The following is a 13,340-nucleotide window of genomic DNA, read 5'->3' as shown; positions in this document are numbered from 1 at the left end:
ACGAAAAAAAGAGAAAGAAAGAAAAGTCGATAACAGAGAGAGAAACTTTTTTTTTTCTTTTTCCTTTTTAAGCGGAGATGAAAAGAATTCTCTTCTGATTGTTTCGCCCAAATTTAGTCTCTTCCGCTTCTTCCCCGCGTCATCACAGTGTTCCTAATCGTCCTTTGTGTTTACCCAATCTTTCGAATGTTCTGACATTTTCTCTTCTTTCTTAAGATTCTCGCTTTGCCCCCCTTTTATCTTCCTTTCCTCCTCCTCCACGTAAAAGCACTTTAACTGTTTATCTTTCCCCTCCCTCTCCCCCGTCTTGTAAATTTCCTTTTAAAACCATCAAGAGCCTAAGTAACTGCCTGGCTGGACGGACGCCGATCAGTTCCGGAAATTAGTGTTAAATTTCCTTCCTGTCTTCAAATATCGAAGGAATAAATAGGTTAGATTGTAGAGAAACCGCTATTCCGCGATATGGCTGTGCATCTGTTCTACGAGTGTACGCATAAACGAACAGGAAAAAATAGGGTGATACAGAAAAGAGCTTAATAAGGTTTGAAAATTTTTTAATTGTGATTTTTAAAGGGGGGGAGGGTTGTCGTGTGGTGTGATAAAAATAGGATTTATGATTAATAACTTTTGTTGTTTTCTCTCCCAAGTAATATAAGAAAATAAAATAATGATACACAATTTTTAATACACCTTTTTTATTAATAGTTTTTCTCTCTCTCTCTCGAGTACATTAAGAAAAAATACGATCGCTAACTTTTTACAAATATATTTTTTTAGCAAACTCCTTTATTTTTCCCCCCGAGTAATATAAGAAAAAAAAGCCGAGTTTACGATCAATAAAATTTATACTTATCTCCGTTAGCACATCCCCCGCCAGTCACGGCTTTTAATCCACGAAATGAGAGAGCGAAGCCGTCTTCCTTATCGGATAAACAATCTGCACAGCCGTATGTAACGTAAATCGCGTTTCCCCGAGCGTAACAGCGTAACATAAGGCCGGCAGCGTAACGTCCCTCGGAAACGTAATGCTCGAGACACAACAGGAAAACAGGATTCATAAAACAGAACGAAACGTATGTGTCATGCATTTAAATAAGTTTGAGAAAAAAATAAAATAAAACGCAAGATCTGAATAGGACCATGAGATCTAAAAGGTACCACGTTTAACATAAGAGTTAAAAAAAAATACCATACATAACATGAGATCTAAAACACGCCATAAGCTTAAAAAATCGAAAACGTACCCCGGATAATGCAAGACCTAAAACGTACCCCAGATAACGCCAGACCCAAAACGTACCCCAGATAACGTACCCCAGATAACGCAAGACCCAAAACGTACCCCAGATAACGTACCCCAGATAACACAAGACCCAAAACGTACCCCAGGTAACGCAAGACCGAAAACATACTACACATTAACCCAAGCTCGGGAAAGCGACGCACCAAAGCCAGATCCACAAGCTGCACAACACAAAGCCAGATCCACAAGATCAGAGAACTTTCATCCGTCCATCGTTCTGTGAAGGAAGACCAACAACAAAGGCTGCCGAGGAGTGGGGGGGGAGGGAGGAAGGGAGGAAGAGAGGGAGGGAGGGAGAGAGGGAGGAAGGGAGGGAGGGACAGAAGGAAGGAGGAAGGGAGGGAGGGAGGGAGGAAGGGAGGGAGGGAGTGAGTGAGGGAGGGAGGGAGGGAGGAAGGGAGGGAGGGAGGGAGGGCGGCACCTAGGCATGGGCGTAGCGTGACAGGCGGCGCGGGCGGCAGTGGCGGCGGTCCGCTCGTGGTTCCGGCGCCGTCCACAAGTCGGTCACGTGGTCGCTGAGAGAACCATTGACCTGCGAAGCGCGTGTGGCGGCCATGACGACGCGGCGGGGTGGCGGTCGCCTCTTCATTATTCTTTGCTTTATTTCATCTTCTTCTTCTTCTTCTTCTTCTTCTTCGCCTTTTTCTTTTTCTTTTTCTTTTCCCTTTTCTTCTTCTTCTTCTTCTTCTTCTTCTTCTTCTTCTTCTTCTTCTTCTTCTTCTTCTTCTTCTTCCTTTTTCTCCCCCTTCTCCTCCTCTTTACATCTTGCATATGCAACATTTTTCACTCGCCCTCAGTCTGTACGTCATACTGAGATAGATCTTTCGTAAATATGTAATTAATTTAGAAGGAATGAAAAGTAAAGAAGGAAATTAAATACACTTTGTGCTGCATATTCACACACACACACACACGCAAACACACACACACACACACACACACACAAACACACACACACACACACACACACACACACACACACACACACACACACACACACACACACACACACACACACGAGAAAGAGAAATTACGTCTTTTCGAGGGATTTCATCATCCACGTCTTTGAGAACAATGATTGGTGGGATAATGATGCGTATATTTTCTTTATTTTTGCTTTAGGTGTCCGTTAGTAATTGGGTGTAAACCGAGCAAAACCTTTAAAATTTAGAAACATTTAAAATGAGGAAAAAGGGGGGGAAGGAGGAAGGGGGATTAGCCTAAAGCTCCCAACATTTGGGGGAAAAAGTAACATATTTTCTTACAAGAAAAAAATAAATGTGAAACACAACTGCATTCGTGAATTTTAAGTGGCGACCAGTCCTTAGCCCCTCCCCCCCTCCTACCTCCCCTTCCTCCACCTCCCCCCCAATGAGTTTTAAAGGATGACACACTCCCCCTCCTCCTCCTCCTCCTCCCCCCCCCCACAGCCCAGCACCGTTATATGTATTCATGAATTTCCTCAAATAATGTTCTTTTCTCCTGACGAAAAGTTGCTTAGCTGAGATAAAGACGAGCTGGGCGCCGAATTCCTCACCGATTTATTCAATTATTAGTATAATACTGGTCGGCGTTTATATATATATATATATATATATATATATATATATATATATATATATATATATATATATATATATAGATGTGTATATATATGTGTGTGTGTGTGTGTGTGTGTGTGTGTGTGTGTGTGTGTGTGTGTGTGTGTGTGTGTGTATCAATTACGATAATTTAGATAGGAGATCAATAAAAATATAGTTGCATCAAAGTGAAATGTTTCATATTTTTTAATTGCATATTGCACGAAACAAATGCAACGGAATCCGACATTTTTACTAGCCAATCACCAACGTGACTTCCATAAACTATATACCAACAAACACGCGTCAAGTGGTACGGTTAAGCACGGTAACGACACAAGGGGGAAAATTGTTATTTTAAAGAGAAAAGAAATAAAAAAAAAAGTGTGTTTATGTTGGTCGAACCGTCGAAAACTACTGGACATTTTTGGGTTATGTCCGAACCACCGACGGTTACGCACGAACCCCTCTCCTTATGAGGCGCTGTTCGCTCCTTGGTAATTATCTCTCTGTTTTTCCCCTTTCGGTCGATTTCGCTAAATATATATGTCGGAAGAGAAAAATATCATGTTTTTTTTTTTTTTATAATGAACTCTTTTTTTCGATGTATCTGCTATTTATAGAGAGAGATAAGCGTTGGTAGATATTGGTGTGTGGTATATGTGAGTAGCCTAGAGTGTGACGTATGTGAGAGTTGTCTATAGGAATTTTAATCCGTTTTATGGCGTTAAAGGTTATAGAAAAAAATCTTTGTTGAATATATCGGATACTCCCTGGAGAATAAATAAGTTTTTCTTTATTGGACTTACCCTATACCCATATTGCTGTTTATCTCATCAGACCATAAAAAAAACCTGCCATCAAGCAACCTACAAACGAATAGATAGATAAACAGATAAATAAATGAACAATAAAATAAAACTCGAAACCAACACGAGTATTTCTGTCGCAAACACGTTACGCGTTTTACCTCTATACTTCCGCGCTTGAGGGGAACGTAATGACGACAATAACGTTAAACTGCAGTAATTGCTTCCCACACTATGGCGCTTCCTGGTGGAGGAGGAGCAGCAGCCTCAGACTAGGCTAAAGTTATTACTACTAACGGCAGATACTTGAAGGGGGAGAGTGGGGGAGGGGAGGGGGGAAAGGGTGGATGCTGTGCAGTGTGGCTGCTTCTTAACGAGGCAATTTTATACCTTTCTGGCGTTGCTGCGAAGTCCAGTTATTCATAATGTTACACACTGAAGATGATAGTTATGATAAATACGGTATTTACCTTTACCTTTTCAATCCTACAACATTATTTGAGCTCACGGCAATAAAAAACGACGAAAACAGCAGACAAGATATTCTAAAAACGAAGAAGAAAAAAATAAAACGCAACTGAAGACTGCTTGAGGATGACTGTTCCGGAAACCGTGAGAAGAAAATAAGATTATCATATCCGGTAAGATAGATATCGTTACTGGACGTCAAAGAAATATATAAAGATTATAATTGCATATTTTTCTTCCGGAGATAATCTGATATGAAAAAAATACTCGTCCTAGATCATAATAAAGATAGAAACGCTTGTGGTATGTACGCCATTGTATTAGCATATAATCATATACACATTGTTTTATAAACAAGCAGGTACTTCCACATCGCAGACATAACAACATTTTTTTCAAAGATTTTACGAAAGGATATCTTTATACTCTGATTGTTAATAACGATATATAACACATAACAAGTACATCACATTCATCACCATATACGATAACATGTACAGAAAAAATAAGGTGCAGAACGATATCCTTCATTAAACTAAAGGGCTAAGAAAATATTCTTCATAGGTATAGATATAAAGGAAAAAAAATCTTTAAAATGCAAGAATCAGTAGCCCAAGGCATCCCTCCTGACCGTGAACTCTCAAGAACACAAGCATCGACACCTTTACAGATGCCGAGCCCGAAGATCCGTCGGCGGAGGCGGAAGGAGAGATGCTGGGCAGAAGTTCCTGCGGCTCGCGAAGCTGCCTCGGCAGTCGGATGATTTAGCCATGGGAATTTTTTTCGAGTAGACAGTTACTCTCGTCTCGACTCCAGCAGTGACGTCTAGGTGCTTCCGATGGGTAGCTTACGGTAACTCTGTTCTGCTTTGGTGCCATCGCACTCTTATCATCGCAGAATGGATAGCTCTCGACGGTCTGATCTCGGCCAGTTTATCAGATTTCTGCATCGCTGATGGATTCACTTCTCGGCAGATGTGTACGGGACGCGGGCAGCGAGATTCCTTTTACCGCACGCTATGATTATATGCCGGTTGAACTACACACAACGTGGGAAGGTTGAAGCCAAGAAAAGAGATAAGTAATCGCGAGTCTTATAAGGAATTTCTTAATGACTCTGTTAGCGTGTGCGTTTTTTTTTCGAGGGGGGGGGGGGTCAGGAGGAATTATAGTGAAAGTATTGATTTAGCGATTGAGAAGCAGCTCGTCCAAAAGGGTAAGCACTGATAACAGGTAATAAAACGAGAGAAAGAGCAAGTATCACGTGATTGTGGGAACTTCCGCCCACGAGGCAGAAGAAGATTCGACCGAAGGAGAGTGTAAGAGCCATCCCCATTTCCTCGGGTTTATCTTCTTCTCTCACACACGCGGGAATACCAAACAGGAAATCTCCAGACGTAAAAGTCCCATTTTTCTTTCTCTCTTTCCTCCTCTTCCTTCCTCACCCTCGACCTCGCGAAGGAAACAGGAAGACGTGAGGGCGTGGGACGAGGGTGACCACACGAGTCGGCGCTGTGCTGCTCCACTGCCCCGGCTGACCCACACAGCGCTACCTGGACGCCCCTTCCCCCCCTCTCCCCTCGCGGACGCACGCAGCACGCGTCGGCCCCGACACCTGTTGCGCGCAGCCATAACGTGGACTTCAGTGCGTGTGGTTTATGTATATGTATGTGCACACTTAGATCATGCCTAAGTGTGTTCGTGTGTATGTACGTATGTGTGTGTGTGTGTGTGTGTGTGTGTGTGTGTGTGTGTGTGTGTGTAAGTATGTATGTGTGTGTGGGTGCATGTGTATGTGTGTGTGTGTGTGTGTGTGTGTGTGTGTGTGTGTGTGTGTGTGTGTGAGCGTGTGTATTGTTTTAAATGCATACACAAAAACAAAAAACGAGAAAATATACACATAGTGAAGACGTTATCGTATCGGGAGTGAAATTGCAAAAAAGTGAAAAAGCAAGAAACTGCCATATTGACAAATCAACAGCGTAAGCGTCCCGATCGTACATAACGGGATACAATGAGAGACAATGAAAGAAAAAAAAAACATGATTCATAAGTAAAACCGATCAGTGGAACCCGAGCTTGACGCCAGCGAAAGCACTATTTGACACCGACTACAATCTATTTTTTCGCGTAACTGGACTCTCAATAGAAAAAGGAGGGGGGGGGGGGGGAATGCCTTCCATGAGAAAAAGAAATTCGAAATTCACACGAAACTCGAGTCTGGCTTCCGTACGAATCATCCACGACGAAGCATCTTGCCGTTACGAATTCGACATCGACGCCGTGACTTCGATTTTTTTTTTCTTTTCGCTGTATTGGCATCGTTGAAGCGTTTACCTCTGCGCTGGCATTACTGGCACACATTTTTTTTGTTTCCATGTTTCGTTATTTTTTTTTTCTTCTGATTCCAATTTTTCTTTCTTCTTTCTCTTCGTTTTCTTGAATATTCAAATTTCGATAAATTGTTTATATTTTGATTTCTTTAATATGTGTTACCTTACTATTTCGTCATTATTTGCTCCTCTCCCTTCTTTTCTGAACGAATTCGTCATATTAAATCGTTTTCTCTTTCACTCCTGTTCACTATATGTAAGCAACGTCTCTCATCATCATCGTTTTTTATCTCCCATTCTCCCTTAATTTTTCCATTCATCGTCTTCTCCCCCTCCCCCCCCCCCCTTTAAAAAATATATATAACACTACTTTTACCAAGAGTGAAAATTACGAAAACGGAATTACAAGCAAGGGCCGTTATTAGCACAGAAAAGCGAGGAGTACTTTTGGCTTCCCGCAGTATGGTCAACAGAAGGTGTATATGTGTACCTGTTAACTGTTTAACGGGGCGTCTTAAATGCTGTTCTCAAAGGCCTCATAACAGGTGTGGCTGCGGTCTGTTATATTTTCGCTTTTTTTCTCACCTTTATTAGGTTTGAAAGCGTTAATGACCGCTAATGGGGAAAAATGCCTAATATTATATAGTGTTCGAGAGTCTGCCGTTCATACCTTATATTTTACCTGTCTGTTCATTTATCTATTTTGAGTTTTCTTTAATGTTCAGTATTAGTTTATAGTCTGTGTTGAAGGTTGTTTATGTTTCTTAGAATTTTAGCATATAAAAAATCATCAAATATGCAGTACATACGCATCATAGAAGTCGTCAGCTGTTTATGAACGTGTGTATCTATACATGTTCCTTTATATATGCATGTAGCGCGCGTGCGTTTGCGCGTATGTGTGTGTATGTGCGTGCTTGTGTGTATTTGGACACATAATACCTTGCTCCTTTCTTTTTTCCTCCTCAAAGCAATCAGACGATCCTGTCCTTGAAATTCTAATAACTCTCAAGACAAACAAACGTCCAAAAGACAGTGGTTAGTTATTCCAGATAATGAAATCTGAACTTGCATGACCAGATTTTCTCACATTTTACGTCGAAATTGTATGGTTGATTAATTGCTTATTTGCGTCCGTGTGTATGTGCGTGTGTTATAAGTACGATTTCCTGTTATTAAGTCTCCTTATTTTTCCTTCTCTCTTCCTGTCTTTTCATCTTCGTTTGTCTGTATAATTTTCTATGTCATTTTAACGTCTTTACTTCTGTGTGTGTGTGTGTGTGTGTGTGTGTGTGTGTGTGTGTGTGTGTGTGTGTGTGTGTGTGTGTGTATGTGTGTGTGTGTGTGTGTATGTATATGTGTGTGTGTGTGTGTGTGTGTGTGTATGTGTGTGTGTGTGTGTGTGTGTGCGTGGTTAGATGGAGCAAGTGTTGTGATTACTGTCTGGCGTGAGAGATCCACAGCCGGGAGATGACGTCAGAGGCGTAACCCAGACAAAGATCCCATCGACGGCCCTACCATGCACGGATTACCATGCACAGGGCTACCATGCACGAGCCGACACAGCATGACCGTCGCTGGTATCATCGCCAAGGCAATACGGCGAGGAAGTAGTTGCAAACATCATGCATAACTTTAACTGTCTGTGTCTACGTGTAATTATACATTCATTCACAACACGTACACAAAACATGTAAACATAAATAGAAAAATAAACACGCATATTCCTCTACAATGCCTTTGTTCTTGCTAAGCGTTTTTTTTTTTTTTTTTTTGCTTTTTACATCAGAAGAAAATAATGAATGTGTGAGATTAACAGTGAGATTAATATCAAAATTACAGTATAGTCTCGTCTTGAAAATCTAGAACGAGCATCCTGAAAGAAAGGACTTGCTGGATGTGTGATAAAAAAAGACTCTCTTTGTTTATCTCTCTCGTTCTGTCTCTTATTTCTATTCGTACTTGGTCTCCCTGTTCACCTCGCTGATTCTATCTCTCTCGCTCTCTGTGTCTAGACATCTGTCCATCAGCCTCCCTCTCTCGCTCTTTATATCTATTTATCTATCTATCTATATCTGTCTCTCGGTCTTTGTCTCTCTCTCTCTCTCTCTCTCTCTCTCTCTCTCTCTCTCTCTCTCTCTCTCTCTCTCTCTCTCTCTCTCTCTCTCTCTCTCTCTCTCTTCTCTTCTCCTCAAGCGTTTTGTTCGCTCACAGAGTAAACCTGTATCGTCGTGTGTACTGCACAAAGTCACACTCTTATTGTTTTTATTGAACTCGATATTTGACGATGACTTGTGGTCCTGCCTCGGGAACTCGCACGTTTTCCCAACACTTAGTTTCGATGATAAAAGATATCGATTAACTTTCGATGAAATAATCTGTCTATCGTGGGACTGTAGTAGAAAAACAGCTGTTTACTTTTCTTTTCTTTTTTTCTCTGTGCATACGAGACGTGGATGAGACATTTTTTTCATTTCTTTTTTCATTATCCATTCTCCTTCAGTTATACATAAGAAAAACTTCATTCGCATTTTTCTCTCTTTTTTTCTACAAACTACTGTACGTGTCTCCAGCCATTTGTCTTTTCCCACGATCATGAGACCATGAGACTTTGTGACGGAACACAGCGCCGGATTCCTTGTGACATATACCAGCGAACTCGGAATAGCGGTGACAAGACAGACAGACACACGCCCAATGGGAAACACCGGCAGACTAGACCGAGGAAGTCGTTTTGTGATGACTGAATCCCACCGTGACGTCTGATGTGCTGACAAGGGGCTTCCGAGACTGATGTCAGAGGTGCCAATGGCCAATGTCGCTCTGAACGTCATTTATGCAGATTTTTGATTGCTGGGATCTTCTGTGTTTTTGTTGCTGTTGTTATTGTTGTTGTTAAGGAATATTTTAGATCGAGGGCTTTGTTTGATAATTGAAGTTATTGGTATATATATGGTTATTCTAAATTATTATTTAGATTATCAGTAGAGGCAAATATAACAGCATATATATTCATGCGTGTCTGCGTGTATGCCTGTGTATCTGTGTGTATAAATATAGATAAAACAGATTTAGAAATAGACCAAAAACAAACACACAAAGAGAAGGAATAGCAAATAAAGAAGAAAAAAAAAGCGTTCAGATTCCTCACAGCTGATAGACAATCGCTCCTGTGCATGACGGAAATGCGTGACAGCGACTTAACGCTCCGGGTCATGCTGGAGTTGTCATGCAGACATCTCCGCGCTTAAGCTATTGCGTTCGTGACTGTACAGAAAATAGAAGCATCATGCAGATCATCAAACCGTTGTTGCAGCACGTATTGCAGATTAGAACTCGTGTAGCAGTCTGTTTGAGGGTGTGAATGCTGATAATCAAATAAAGTGAATCCGAAAATTATATGCAGATACTTGCTTATACGTTATGGCAGTTTCTCAAAGTAAGTAAAGCTAGAGAATGATATGCAAACGTCTTAGACATGATTAAGCTTCATGGAAATAAACCTAAAAAAAAAAGGTTAGTAAATTCTTAGAAATAATAAAGGGGAAAAAAATCCTTATGATATTCGCACAGGACATCAAGGCAAGGTAATAAGGCCATACAAAAAATAAATAAATAAATAAATAAATATAAAGCCAAAAAATGAAAAAAGAAAAGAAAAAGAAACAAGATTAAAAAAAAAGACAAAAAATAAAAAATAAGAATAAAAAAAGCCAAAAAAAGGAAAATTTCAAAAAAAGAAGAAAAGAAAAATAAATAAATAAAAATGACAAAAAAAAAAGAAAAAATGAAAAAAAAATTGAAAAAATGCACCGGTAAAGGTCGTTCCCAAGACCTTACTTGACCTTTTCCTCCCACCAAGGATCGTGACCTTTTGTATAGCGATTTCGGTGTCTTTTATGCGTAACTAACTATAACACGGGATTCCCTTTCGTGTGACTTCGTTCGTTATAACGCGCCGGGCTTCGTTACGTTACGTTCTGTATCAATAGAATTATCGAGAATCTGTTTCGAAATCAGATGTTTTTTTCGATTAGATGAAATATTTAATTTATATCTACGCTTTAATTTTTTTTTTGTATAATTTTAAATATCTTTTTTATTATATAACGTTATTTAGTTTTATCTATGGGAGACTTTACTTATTGATAGATTTTTTTAAGTGTTTTAAATATCTTAAACATTTTAACGCCTGTTGACGTGACAGATTATTTTAATTAACCAATCATTCAGTGTATGTTTTCTGATTAATCTGTGTTTGAAAATGGATTTTGGTCAAATAATCTTTATTTTTTATTTTCGTCTTATCCTTTATTTTTTATCTTTATCTTTATTTTCTATAAAATTACCATTTAACTGGAATACATATTTAGTCAAAGTCTGTTTTATTTTTCATAATGTGTTATATATTCGACGAAAGATTTGGTCAGTTTTGAATATTTAGTGTAATGTCAAATGATTATACACAAGGCTTGCAACATTTAAATGAATCAACATGATTATAAACAAGGCTTGCAACATTTAAATGAATCAACATGATTATAAACAAGGCTTGCAACATTTAAATGAATCAACATGATTATAAACAAGGCTTGCAACACTTAAGTAAATCAATATGTATCGGGTAGATATTTGCAAGTGCACGTATCCACATACATATACATAGATATGTGTGTGAAGTGGTTTCTATAAAAAAAAGAAAAAAAAGAAAAAAATAATGATAATTAACAAAAAAAAAAAAAAAAAAAAAAAAAAAAACAAGAAAGAAAATAAACGACACCGTGCCCCCCCCATCCACTCCCCTCCCCTACCCCTACGCCACCCCCAGTGTTACTTATGAAATATATAAATATATATATATATATATATATATAAATATATATATATATATATATATATGAATGGAAAGGAAAAGAAAACAAAGAAGAAATAGAAAGGAAAACGACGGAGAATTAGAACAATAAGAAAAAAGAAAAATGAAAAAAAAAAATTAAGAAAGAAAGAAAAAACAGAAAACGACGGAGAATTAGAACAAGAAAAAGAAAGAAAAAAAACATGAACAAAGAAAACAATAAATCAAGAAAAAAAAACACACGAACAAAAACAACAACACTAATAATAAGCCAAAAAAATAAGGAAGATGATGATGACCAAGAAGATGTCTGAAACACGACAATAAAGTAATCATTCCCCCCCCCCCCCCCCGCACACACACACACGCGCCTCCAGGAATCAGTTGAAAACCAATCACAGTTGTTAGAACGTAACTGTTTCTTTTTCCTTGGTCCTTCGGCACTCTCGGTGTTGTTTGGGGTTTTCTTCCCCTTCCTCTTCTTGTTTCTTTGTCTCTTTCTGTTCCTTTCTCTCTTTCTCTTCTTCTCTCTTATTCTGTGTTTCTTTTTTCACTATCTCTTTCTCTTTCTTTCTTTCTTTCTTTCTTTCTTTCTTTCTTTCTTTCTCTCTCTCTCTCTCTCTCTCTCTCTCTCCTTTCTCTCTCTCTCTCTCTCTCTCTCCTCTCTCTCTCTCTCTCTCTCTCTCTCTCTCTCTCTCTCTCTCCGCTGTGAATTCCATACTGATAGGTAGATAGATATAGACGAAATTATTGTCAATTTTTGCTTTCCTTCTTTGCAGACAGCAGTTCGCGCTCAACTAAAGCTATAAAACAAGATAATTTAGAGTATTTTCGTCCTGGGTTTTACAAAGTGAATGGCATTGCAGTCTGCCAATCTGTGTGTCATAACAGCCGAGACACTTGATTCACCGCTATATACATAAAGAGTTCAAGACGCCTCACACAACCGGCCTTTTGAAAACAACCGATCAGTAAATACGCCCAAGGGAGAACCACAAATACCCCCCTCCCCCCTCCCCCCCTTCACCCTTATTCCCAACTCCCCTTCGAACATCCTCTTGGTCGGAACCCCCCCCCCCCCCCCGTCCCCTCCGTTCGACATTGCTAAAGATAAAGATTATTTTTTCCTTTACTAAAAGCTCTCCTCCTCCTTCCCCGTCTAACCTTAAAAGTTCAAGTGATTTTTTTTAAATACAAGTTCATGAGACTTCTACTAATACAGTATTAACCGCCATCACGTTCTCTAATACACTGACTGTCAGAGACACGTATAGTATATAACATCTAATGCAAATATGCACCTTGCAGGGTAAACACGATGAGGTGCACACGATCACGCATATTGACACGCATCACTTCACGGACATACAGCGCAACGCACGTACATGCTTGCCTTCACACATCCTCACGCACAGACGCGCATAAAGATGCAAATATGCGTCACACTCTATTTCAGGCGAGTATTTTTGTTTATTTTTTTCTTATGCACTGGGCGACATCAGTAAACATGTGTACGGTTCACATCCCTCGTTACTACGATTTCACAATGATTACTTGTAAGCTAGTTTTTGCAGTAATGTTTCGCGTTAGTGTTGGAATTCTCGAATTGCCAAAATTGGTGTGCGAATATGAGATTTCCGTCTTTTTTTATTTTAATTACAGTATAATCGTCTTTTGACTGTCTAAACCTGACATCATTTCACATTTTCTTCCGTGAGTCGAGAACAGGAAGTGCTTTACATATTACCTATGATGTCACCAAAAATTTCGCCTGGCAGTTTGCAGTTATTTTAATTGAGAACTGTTTCTGATTCTGTAGAACCCTCACATGACTCGTGTCACTGGGCATTATAACGCTTTAATACATTTTTTTTTAATATGACACTACTGCGGGACCACACTGGGGATATCTATATTTTCGCAGCTGTTATTCAACTTAGTTCAAGACGTTATTTCGTGTAAATGAAGAGCCACAACTATGATAATTTAGATACTA

The sequence above is a fragment of the Penaeus monodon genome, chromosome 12 (genome assembly GCF_015228065.2).
Source record: "Penaeus monodon isolate SGIC_2016 chromosome 12, NSTDA_Pmon_1, whole genome shotgun sequence".
NCBI classification, from domain to species: Eukaryota; Metazoa; Arthropoda; class Malacostraca; order Decapoda; family Penaeidae; genus Penaeus; species Penaeus monodon.
The sequence above is the reverse complement of the archived record's forward strand: the minus strand, read 5'-3'. Positions refer to the sequence as shown.